Source organism: Stomoxys calcitrans, chromosome 1 (assembly GCF_963082655.1).
Source record: "Stomoxys calcitrans chromosome 1, idStoCalc2.1, whole genome shotgun sequence".
Classification (NCBI taxonomy): Eukaryota; Metazoa; Arthropoda; class Insecta; order Diptera; family Muscidae; genus Stomoxys; species Stomoxys calcitrans.
Genome location: NC_081552.1, coordinates 253,854,367 through 253,867,252, shown reverse-complemented (window position 1 = coordinate 253,867,252; position 12,886 = coordinate 253,854,367). Strand labels below are relative to the sequence as shown.

The 12,886-nt window shown below is 39.0% G+C and overlaps 1 protein-coding gene across 1 annotated transcript in view; it reads right to left on the bottom strand.

Moving 5' to 3' along the window:
- The window catches only part of LOC106084663 (probable serine/threonine-protein kinase DDB_G0282963), a 174,442-nt gene that overhangs the window by 47,840 nt on the left and 113,716 nt on the right, over nucleotides 1–12,886 (bottom strand). The gene's annotated exons all lie outside the window — the stretch shown is intronic.

The following is a 12,886-nucleotide window of genomic DNA, read 5'->3' as shown; positions in this document are numbered from 1 at the left end:
AGCAAATACGAGCAACATAGTTACACACTTAAAAGAGAACAAATAAAAAAACACTTAATGTCTAAGCCCCCAATAAGACAAAGGTGAATTTGCAATATGGGTCGTTCCATAACTAATGTTGAAAATTATAAACGCACTTAGAAGACGCGATTTGGTTACGCTTTACCATGGTTTCAATGAAAAAATGACTAAGTTTATATGAATGAAGGGCTTCCAGGGGATCCATAAAGTCTTAATAGGAAATAGGTTTATATGGGGTCTATATATATCTTGGGCCCTATCTGGGCGGAATTTCGTATATATGCTAGAGGGCATTAGTGTACTTTACAAGAACATGTCAAACCATTGGAATAAAAATTGAGGCTGAAAAAATTAAATCGGGGGATCCGTTTAAATGACCGTTGTTGTTGTTGTAGTAGCAGTGTGTGGTACACTGAGGCGGCAGCCCTTGCCGATGAAGGAATTCATCGGGTCAATCCAGTACATACAACCGGCTGCCATGGGATTGAATGACCGTAATTGGTAAGAGTTTTGAAGGATAAAAATGTTCACCTAATTCTGTTTTTACGCGAGAGACACGTTCCTCGAAAACTTGCGTAAAAAATCACGTAACAAGATTGGGTAACCATATAAAAGGAGGTAATTTGTTGCAAATTTTATTTTGCGCCCTCTAGAGGCTTAAGAAGTCAAGATCCAAGATCAGTTTATATGGCAGCCATATATAGCAGGTCGTAGCAAAAAAAATGCATGCCAAATTTCAGCTGTATCAGGCTATAGACCGATTCGGACCGCATTTGACACGTACGGTGGAGGTTATGGGAAAAGCCATTGGATAATAATTACGCCTTCTAGAGGCTCAAGAAGTCAAGATCCCAGATCGGTTTATATGACAACTATTTCCGATTTCCACCATTCTGAGCACAGTTGTAAGAAGTCATAACGAAACACGTCAAGCCAGATTTCAGCCAAATGGGATAAGAATTACGCCCTCTAGAGGCTCAAGAAGTCAAGATCCGAGATCGGTTTATATGGCAGCTATATCAAAACATGGACCGATATAGCCCATTTACAATCCCAACTGACCTACACTAAAAAGAAGTATTTGTGCAAAATTTAAAGCGGCTATCGAAAGTTTGCGTGCTTCGACAGACGGACGGACGGATCGACATAAAATTTCACTTAGATCAAGAATATATATACTTAAGGGGTCGAGGAGTTACAAACAGAATGACGAAATTAGTATACACCCATTCTATGGTGGAGGGTATACAAAAACAAGTAAATCGTACTAAGTTCGGCCGGGCCGAATCTTATATACCCTTTACCATGGATCGCATTTCCCAAGTTCTTTCCCAGTATCCCTTTATAGGCAAAACAATTCTCTTTATAAGCAGAAACTAAAAATGGATAATGGGAGGTAACAACAAGAAATCCCCATTGATTTTGTATATGTTTGGATAAGAATAGCGCCCTCTAGAGGTTCTAGAAGTTAATTCGGGAGATTGGTTCACATGGAAGTTAGGTTTTGGACCGATTGGAACCATACTTCGTAGATTTGTTGGAGGTCATAGGAAAAGTCCTCGTGCAAAATTTCAGCCAAATCTGAAAAGAATTAAGCCCTATAGAGGCTCAAGAAGTGTATGTGGGAGCTCGGTTTATATGGGAGCTTTATCAAGTTTTGAACCGATTGAAACCATACTTTGTAGATCTGTTGGAGGTTACAGGAAAACTCATCGTGCAAAATTTCAGCCAAAGCGAATAATAATTGCGCTCTCTAGAGGCTCAAGAAGTATGTTCGGGAGATTGGTTTATATGGGAGATATATCTGGTTTTGAACCGATTCCATCCTTACTTAGAAGTTCTGTTGGAACTCATAGGCAAAGTCATCGAGCAAAATTTCAGTCAAATCGGATAAGAACTGCTGCCTCTAGAGGCTCAAGAATTTCATTCGGGACATTGAGTTATATGGGAACTACACCGATCTAGCCGCGTCCGTTCGTCTGTCTGTTGAAATCACGCTACGGTCTTTACAAATAGAGATATTGAGCTGAAACTTTGCACAGATTCTTTTTTTTGTCCATAAGCAAGTTAAGTTGGAAGGTGGAGTATATAAAACTATATTTTGATATAGCCCCCATATAGACTGATCCGCCGATTTAGGGTCTTAGACCCACAAAAGCCACATTTATTATCCGAGTTTGCTGAAATTTGGGAAAGTGAGTTGTGTTTGGCTCCTCGACATCCTTCTTCAATTTGGATCAGATCGGTCCAAATTTGGATATAGCTCCATATTGACCGATCCTATGATTTAAGGTCTTAGGCTCAAAAAAGGCGCATCTATTGTCTGATATAGCCGAAATATGGGGCGGTGAGTTGTGTTAGGCCCCTCGACATATTTCTGCAATTTGGCCAAGATTGGTCCAGATTTGGATATAGCTGCCATATGGACCGATCTCCAGATAATGGGTCTGAAGTCCATAACAGCTTTAGTTTTTAACCGATTTCAGTGAAATTTGAAACAATGGGTAATTTTACGCCTCCCAACATAGGACCCAAATATGGTTAAGATCGTATTATATTTTAATATAGCTGTCATATAGACCGATCTCTGGATAAAGGGTCTGAAGCCCATAAAAGCTTTGTTTTTTATCCTATTTCGCTGAAATTTGAAACAGCGAGTAGTTTTAGACCACCCGCCATCCGAACCAAATATGGTAAAGTTCGGACTGTATTAAGATATAGCTGTCGTATAGACCGATATGCCGATTAAGGGTCTGAAGCTTGTAAAAGCTTTATTTATTACCCGATTTTGAAATACAGACAGAAATTTGAAATACAGACTTCTACAGCGAGTTATATTTATTAGGCCACTCAAAATCCTTGCCGAATTTGGGTGCATAACTTATCCTGTTTTCACCGGATTGTGACGAAAAGGTTGTGGTGGGTATCCAAAGTTCGGCCCGGCCGAACTTAATGCCTTTTTACTTGTTTGTTATTTAAAATGCTTGGAAACACCCATGCAATCCATACATAGCCCTATGCAAATAAACCTCAAAGTGAACGGTGATCTTAATGCAAATCTGTATCTGACAATATGCGTTGTACGCCGCTGTCTTCATTGTCGCCATTCCACAACGGTAACCTGAGAACCTATGAGCAATAAAGAGTAATGTAGCCGTCTAGTCTTTTTCGTCTTCGGTAATGAGTGAGTGACTGGCCGATTGAGTGAGCGAGTGAGTAAGTACACATCTAAGTATGTACCGGTGCTCACTAAATCAGACAACACAAATAATAATAAAGCAACAACATAATGAGTACCAGTGTGTGCAAATGTATGTGTGCGTCTTGTTGTATGTAAAGCCATCATAATGGCCAATAAACACTGCAAATATATTAAACTCAAATGTTGATGTTATTAATACGTATAATGAACGCTTGCTTGCTTGCGATAATGACATACCAAAAAGCCAGCGAAAAAAAAAAACACCCGGGCAAAGGTGTTAAATTGGCTAAAGGCACCGCAACAACTAGGAAATTGATCGTCTCATTCATAATGTATGGAGAGGCCTGGATCGATTCCCTTAAAAAGTGTCAGACCATTTACATCGGTGCTTGCTATTTGCTCATATGTCAAATGCTTGCATTCGATATGAGGTAAAATAATAGACGCAAAACGTCTCAGCTTAGCTGTAGCTGACTCAAATGCAAATCGTTTTAAATGATTTTGTAAATATGGCTGTTTGTTTTGTAATTGACGTCTAATGGGAGTTCAAGAGCATGCCTGGACTCGCTGAGTAGTTTTGAGGCGTAATTTTAACTAGAATAAGAAGAAGATTTGGTGTTAGATAAGCGTTCTTATTGGAGAGGGACGATAATTCGAATTCTACTAAAGTAGATTCTAAGTTTACCAACTTAGTAAGCTCGAGGGAATAATATCGTCAATAAAACAAGGCTTTTTAGAGCTACAAACAGGGATACCAAAGAAGGGTAATTGCGTTCGTGAAAACATAGCGGGCTGTAAAGATTACGACAAAAGGTTGTTATGCTAAAAACACTAAAAGAAAAAAAAAGTTGGATATCATCTCATGTTAGCGCTCACCATTCACTGTTACGTTACGATTCGCATCATCTTTGAAGAAGTGCGGTCCAATGATGCCACCAGCCGCCATAAACCGCACCAAGCTGTGAGTTTTTATACTCACCACCGAAGGATGGGGGCATAATTGGACCGCACTTCTTCAAAGATGATGCGAATCCATTTCCGACCCTATAATGCATATATATACTTGATCAGCGTAAAAATCTAAGAAGATCTAGCCATGTCCGTCCGTCTGTCCGTCTGTCTGTTGAAATCACGCTACAGTCTTTAATAATAGAGATATTGAGCTGAAACTTTGCACAGATTCTTTTTTTGTCCATAAGCAGGCTAAGTTCGAAGATGGGCTATATCGGACTATATCTTAATATAGCCCCCATATAGACCGATCCGCCGATTTAGGGTCTTCGGCCAATTCAAACCACAGTTATTATCCGATTTTGCTGAAATTTGGGACAGTTAATTGTGTTAGGCCCTTCAACATCCTTCGTCAATTTAGGCCAGATCGGTTCAGATTTGGATATAGCTGCCATATAGACCAATTTTTCGATTTAAGGTTTTGGGGCCATAGAAGGCGTATTTATTGTCCGATATCGCCGAAATTTGGGACAGTGAGTGAAGTTAAGCCCCTTGACACAATTCTGCAATATGGCACAGATCGCTACAGATTTGGATATAGCTGTCATATAGACCGATCTCTCGGTTTTAGGTTTTTGGGCCCATAAAAGGCGCATTTATTGTCCGATGTTGCTGAAATCCGAGACAATGAGTTAAGTTAGACTTTTCGATGTCCTTCTTGAATTTGGCCCAGATCGGTCCAGATTTGAATATAGCTGCCATATTGACCAATTTCTCGATTTAAGGTTTCGGGCCCATAAAAACGCATTTATCGTCCGATGTCGTCGAAATTTGGGACAGTGAGTTGTGTTGGGCCCTTCGACATTTTTCAGCAACTTGGCCCAAATCAGCCCAGATTTGGATATAGCTGTCATATAGACCGATCCTCCGATTTAGGGTCTTAGGCCCAAAAAAGATACATTTACTATCCGATTTTGCTGAAATTTGGGACAGTGAGTTGTGTTAGATCGTTCGACATCCTTCGTCAATTTGACTTAGATCGCTCAAGATTTGGATATAGCTGCTATATAGACCGATCCTCCAATTTAGGGTTTTAGGCCCATAAAAGCCACATTTATTATCCGATTTTGCTGAAATTTTGGACAGTGAGTTGTGTTTGTTCCTTCGAACAAACACACACTCTTTTTCAATTTGGCCATGATATAGCTGCCATATAGACCGATCTCTTGATTTATGGTTTTGGGCCCATAAAAGGCGCATTTATTGTCCGATGTCGCCGAAATTTGAGACAGTGAATTGTGTTAGGCCCCTCAACAACCTTCTTCAATTTGGCCCAGATCGGTCCAGATTTGGATATAGCTGCCATATAGACCGATTTCTCGATTTCAGGTATTGGGCCCATAAAAGGCGCACTTATTGTCCGATGTCGCCGAAATTTGAGACAGTGAATTGTGTTAGGCCCCTCAACAACCTTCTTCAATTTGGCCCAGATCGGTCCAGATTTGGATATAGCTATCATATAGACCGATCTCTCGGTTTTAGGTTTTGGGGCCATAAAAGGCACATTTATTGTCTGATGTTGCTGTTATTTGAGACAGTTAGTTTAGTTGGGTTTTACAATGTGGGACAAATCAGAACATACTTAAATATAACTGCTATGGGACATAAGGTATGCAATTTTCACCGGATTTTGATGAAAAGTGGTTTATATATATACCTGAGGTGTTGGGTATCCAAAGTTCGGCCCGGCCGAACTTAAAGCCTTTTTACTTGTTTTACGTCATGTCCCCTAAGTTTACCTTGGAAAATATTTTTTGCACCAAACGTAGCTTCCACTGCAAATTCCCAAAAATAATGCCGTCTTTGAAATCAGCTTTGCCCGAAATGGATATTTTGGGGATTTTCGTAAAAAAATTGGGGCATTATTGCATTGTGAAGGACACTTTTATCTGCAAAACTCAAAAAGATTTATTAAGATATCAGTATTCGTTTTTATCCTAGCAGATCCATAGTTGTTGACCTGGAAAGACTCATTTCGGTTTTTATTCCTTTTGCATATGCAAATTTGCTCATGAACATGCCACAAGGAAACTGTGGCAAATTTCTCACATATCACTGAGTGCTGTCCGATTCAAATTGTAGGTTCAATGATAAGGGGCCCTTTTTTATAGCCCAGACCGAACGGCGTGCCGCAGCGCGACACCTCTTTGGGGAGAAGTTTCAAGATGGCATAGTAGCTCACAAATGGCTTAGCACCTCGCATTAGAAAGGGATAACAGCCGCTGAACATTTTTTCTGATGTTCTCGCGAGCATTCGAACCCAGGCGTTCAGCGTCATAGACGGACATGCTCTGCGCTATGATGACTTCCAAATTCCTCCAATTTACCTTATCAGTAATCTTAAATTTCATTGTGATGTTTTAGTTTAATACTAATACGAACTCTTTTTTAGGAGAAAGTAGATGAAGTGGATTAATAATTTTAATAATCGTATTTGCGCAAAATGCCCATTTGATATTGTTGCCAAACAGCCCAACGCCCCAAGCACGAAAACCAGCATGTTTTTAGTGAAGTTTTCCTAAGTTCAACCCCATCCTTCATCAATAAATGTGAAATCACACTCACACACCAATAATATCCCACAATTAGACCTTCGAGCATGGTTATGAAAATAAAAGCTATGATCTCATCACCTACATACCTTGCCGCGACTATCTCACAAAAAGCTGTTATTTATTAATGTACCATGGTATTTTTTTAATATTTATTTATTCCACCACTTCCATTTCATTATGTGGTATATCACAAGAGCTATGGTCTCGGCTTTGGCCACTTCTTTGTCTATGCCAATGTCCGTCCGTCTGTAAGTGTGTTGCTTTTAATTCTATCCATTATGGGGTAAATGCCAGACAGCACACACCAAAAGCGGGAGTAGCACACAAAAAACCTACCACAAAGACCGAAACCGAGACCAGACCAGACCACACCAGGCCCTAGCTGGTCGCCGACGCCGTCAACCTTTGCAAAGAGTTGGCGAAACAAAAAAAGACGCACAGCAGCACGGCAAAAAGGCTTTGCCTAGAAGAAGAAGAAGAAGAAGACGAAAAACAAAAGCCGGAATGTGTGTGAAATGCTGGCCACAAATTGTAAGGTTTTTATTCTGAACATTCTTGCGGCCAGAGTTAAGCCAATTTATAAGCAAAAAACAGCCCAAAATAAAATCTCACAAAAACCTATCAAAACTTAAAAACCCCATGCTGGACAATGAAGAACACAATGCCCGCACATAAGAAATCTCCCAAAAAATACAAAACAAAAATCTCACAATAATTCTTAAGTGAAACTTTTTGCTAAAAGAAACGCAGAAACAAGGAACGCATCATCATCATCATCGTGGCCAGCACTTTGCTCTCACATACAACACTAAAAGTATTTGTAGTCGTATCTGGAATGTCTTTCAATTGTTTGGCATTGGGATGTGTATCCCAATGGCCATTCAATTTGGCCAAGAATCAGAACAGAACTCTAGCATGTTCCAGCAAGCAGCCTCCCAGGCATGTCAAAAACTTTTCTTATTTATTTTTTTTTTTTTTTTTTGGGGCCAACATCATTGAAAAAGTGTTGAAAAGTTTAAGCAACAGTGTCGCTTCCTTCGACCATGTATGCCACTCCCTTTCGCTTAATTTTGGTTTTTTTCTTTTATGACACAGAGACAACACCGGAAAATTGATGGCAACTTGTAGTTGCTGATTGTATAATGTTGTGATATTAACCCAACATACAATATCTACCTTAGGGTGGAGTGCCATTGCAACATTCTTCTTGGTCGCATAAGCAGATTGATTTTTGCCGGTCATTATGATGATGTTGACTATGATCTAAGACACATTAGAATCGCTCCTCCATCGATACATACATCGAAAAGTCAATGACTTTGTGACTGATTATGAAATTTCATCATCAAAAGAGTGGTAGGTACTTGAAAGGCTTTTGAGCATGAAATGAAATTAGCACAACAAAGAACGAGAAAAAACAAGTAAAAAGGCATTAAGATCGGCCGGGCCGAATTTTGGATACCCTACAACTCGGGTATATATGTAAATCCGATTTCGTCACAATTCGGTGAAAATTGGATAACTTAAGCAGCTATATCCAAATATTGTCCGATCTGTACCATATTTGGGTCATATGCTTAAAACTGCGCACTATTCCAAATTTCAGCGAAATCGGTTAAAAAATAAAGCTTTTATGGACTTCAGACCCTTAATCGGGAGATCCGTCTATATGGCAGCTATATCTAAATACAGTTCGATCTGTCCCATATTCTGGTCACATGTTGGGAGGCTTAAAACAACCCATTGTTGTAAATTTTAGCGAAATCGGGTAAAAAACAAAGCATTTATGGCCTTCAGACCCTTTATTGGTAGATCAGTCTATGTGGCAGCTATATCCAAATATAGTCCGATCTGAACCATATTCAGATCTGGTGTCAGGAGGCTAAAAATAACTCACTGTTTCAAATTTTAGCGAAATTGGTTAACAAATAAAGCTTTTATAGCCTTCAGACCCTTTATCGGGAGATCGGTCTATATGGCAGCTATATCTAAATATAGTCCGATCTGAACCATATTTAAACCAGATGTCGTGAGGCTTAAAATAACCCACTGTTCCAAATTTCAGCGAAATCGGATCAAAAATAAAGCTTTTATGGCCTTTAGACCCTTTATCGGGAGATCGGTGTATATGGCAGCTATATCTAAATATAGTCCGATCTGAAGCATATTTGGGTCCTGTGTTGAGAGACCTTAAACTACTCATTGTTCCAAATTTCAGACAAATCGGATAAAAAATAAAGCTTTTATGGCCTTTAGACCCTTTATCGGGAGATCGGTCTATATGGCAGCTATATCTAAATATAGTCCGATCTGAAGCATATTTGGGTCCTGTGTTGAGAGACCTTAAACTACTCATTGTTCCAAATTTCAGCAAAATCGGTTAAACAATAAAGCTTTTATAGGCTTCAGACCCTTTATCGACAGATCGGTCCATATGACAGCTATATTTAAATATAGTCCGATCTGTATCATATTTCGTTCGGATGTTGGCAGGCTTAAAACTAGGCAATATTCTAAATTTCGGCGAAATTGTGTAATAAATAAAGCTTTTATTAGCTTTAGACCCTTTATCGGGAGATCGGTCTATATGGCAGCTTTATGTAAATATAGTCCGATCTGAACCATATTTAGATCAGATGTCGTGAGGCTTAAAATAGCCCAATGTTTTAAATTTCAGCGAAATCAGTTAATAAATAAGGCTTTTATGGACTTCATACCCTTTATCGGCAGTGTGGTCTATATGACAGCGTTATCTAAATATAGCCCGATCTGTACCATATTTTGGTCAGATGGCCGGAGGCTTAAAATAACCCCCTGTTGCAAATTTCAGTGAAATTGGGTAATAAATAAGGCTTTCATGGGCTTCAGACCCTTTATCGGGAGATCGGTCTATATGGTAGCTATATCTAAATATAGTCCGACCGGAACCATATTTGGGTCAGACGTCGGGAAGCTTTAAATTACTCATTGTTCAAAATTTCAGCAAAATCGAATGAAAAATATAGTTTTTATGGGCATTAGACCCTTTATCGGAAAATCGGTCTATATAGCAGCTATATCCAAATATAGTCCGATTTGGCCCGTTCAAGAACTTAACCAGCGTGCATCAAAAAGACGTATCTGTGCCAAATTTCAGCTCAATATCTCAATTTTTGAACAGTGGTTTAGAGTGATTATAACAGACAGACGGAGAGACGCACAGACACACTGACATCGTTAAATCGTCTTAGAATTTTACTACGATCCGAAATATATATACTTTGTAGGATCGGAATTTGATATTTCGATGTGTTGCAAACGGAATGACTAAATGAATATACCCCCTATCTTACGGTGGTGGGTATAAAAACATATTGTTTTGGGGCCAGATATATCTCATTGTGAAGTTGTTTTGTGCGTTTTTTTTTTCGCAATAATCACTCGAAGTTGTTGACCCTACCTGGTGGGGTATGAAATGCTCATCACAGTGGTACAATTAGTGCAGCTTTAATTAATTATGGAAATTGTGTAAAGCCAAAGAACTAAGAACGGTATATTTCTTTTAATATGGTTAACAAAAAACCAATGCTCGTTGGAAAAAATGTTTTTTTTTTCAAAAAAAAAAATTCAAAAAAAAAAAAAAAAATCGCTTCGCTGGCGGTTGTAGTCATTCCCTGCTCTTGTACTGTATTGTAGTCAAAAGACAGATTTGTTTAATATCAACAACCGCTTTATGTGAAAACATTTTCAATGACTGTTTTTGATCTATGCTCTGGCTTGAGCTGATACCTTTGTGGTGTATCTGATACATTTACTGACGCCTACGATCATTCATTACTGGCAAAGAGATCTAGATTCCATGTTTTGGGTTCACACCTTAACCCTATCAAAGATGTTTAAGCAATTTCTTAAGAACTTTTCCTCTTAACTCTCCCAGTACTGCCTGCGACTGCTTGTGATTTAGATCCATATCAAATCTTTTCGTTGGTCAGAAGTCAAATCGAAAGGTGGGCTTATACATAAGGGAACTAAAAACTATATCAGGCTATGAATCGATTCCCGCCATTTTGAATGTCATAACAGAAATTATCATGCAAAATGTCAGTCATATCAGATAAGAATAGACCTCTCCAGAGTGTAAAAATTTCAAATAGGGAGATCGATAGATAGGTAATTGGCTTAAAACCTTATATCAATACCATTGACATTATTCATGAATGTTATCGATTTTAAAGGAAAATAGTATGATAAACAAGGTAAAGCGTGCTAGGTTTGGCCGGGACGAATCTTATATATTCCCTCCACCATGTATCGCATTTGTCTAGTTCTATGCACCGTATCTCTTTTTTTAGCAAACAAAGAATATTGAATAAAAATATGCTATTGTGTAATATTTCAGTTCATTCGGATAAGATTTGCGCCTTGTAGGGGCTCATGAAGCAGCAAAATCAGAAGATTTGTTTATATGGGAGCTGTATCATGTTATTGATCGATTCAGACCATATTAAACACGTATGTTGAAGGTCATGAGAGAAGCCGTTCTACAAAATTTCAGCCAAATTGGACAATAACTGTGCCCTCTAGAGGCTCAAGAAGTCAAGATACCAGATCGGTTTATATGGCAGCTATATCAGGTTATGTACCGATTTGCGCCATACTAAGCACAGTTATTGGAAGTCATAACAGAACACCTCATGCAAAATTTCAGCCAAATCGGATGAGAATTGGGCGCCCTATTGGCTCCAGAATTCAAGATCCAAGATCGGTTTATATGACAGCTACACCAGATTATGAACCGATTTGAATTATACTTAACACAGTTTTTGGAAGTGACACCACAACACAACGTGCAAAATTTCAGCCAAATCGGATAGGAATTGCGCCCTCTAGAGGCTCAAGAAGTCAAGACCCAAGATCGGTGTATATGACAGCTATATCAGGTCATGGACTGATTTCAACCATACATAGCACAGCTATTGAAAATTATAACAAAAAATCTCATGCAAAATTTCAGCCAAATCGGATAGGAATTGCGCCGTCTAGAGGCTCAAGAAGTCAAGACCCGAGATCGGTTTAAATGGAGCCATACCAAAACATGGACCGATATAGCTCATTTACAATCCCAACTGACCTTCACAAATAAGAAGTATTTGCGAAAAATTTCAAGCAAAATTGCATGAGGTGTTTTGTTATGACTTCTAACAACTGTACTGAGTATGGTTGAAATCGGTCCATAACCTGATATAGCTACCATATGAACCGATCTCGGGTCTTGATTTCTTGAGCCACTAGAAGGCACAATTCTTATCCATTTTGGCTGAAATTTTGCATTAGGTGTTTAATTATGACTTCCAACAACTGTGCTGAGTATGGTTGAAATCGGTACATATCCTGATATAGCTGCCATATTATCCGATCACGGGTCTTGACTTCTTGAGCCACTAGAGGGCACAATTCTCATCCGATTTGGCTGAAATTTTGCACGAGATGTTTTATTACGACTTCCAATAACTGTGCCAAATATATTTCAAGTCGGTCCATAAGTTGATATAGCTGCCGTATAAACCGATCGGGGATCTTGACTTCTTGAGCCTCAAGAGGGCGAAATTATTATCCGATTTGGCTGGAATTTTGTACAACGGCTTCTTCCATGACCTCCAACATACGTTTCAAATATGGTGTGAATCGGTCTTAAGGCTGATACAGCTCCCATATAAACCGATTCCCCTAATTTACTTCTTGAGCCCCTAAAGGCAAAATTCCTAAATTCTTATTCGATTTGGCTGAAATTTTATACATAGACATCTACTTTGGTTTCCAACATTCAATTCAATTAGCACAATTCATTTCTTTTATCCTTTGTTTGTCTAAAAAGAGTTACCGGGAAAGAACTCGACAAATGCGATCCATGGTGGAGGGTATATAAGATTCGGCCTGCCTATATGGCAGCCATATCCAAGCCTTCATCGATCGCATTTATTGTCCGATTTTGCTGAAATTTGGGACAGTGAGTTGTGTTAGGCCCCTTGACATCCTTCTTCCAGATCGGTCCAGAATTGAATATAGCTGCCATATAGACTGATCCAGCGATTAAGAGTCTTAGGCCCATAAAAGCCAC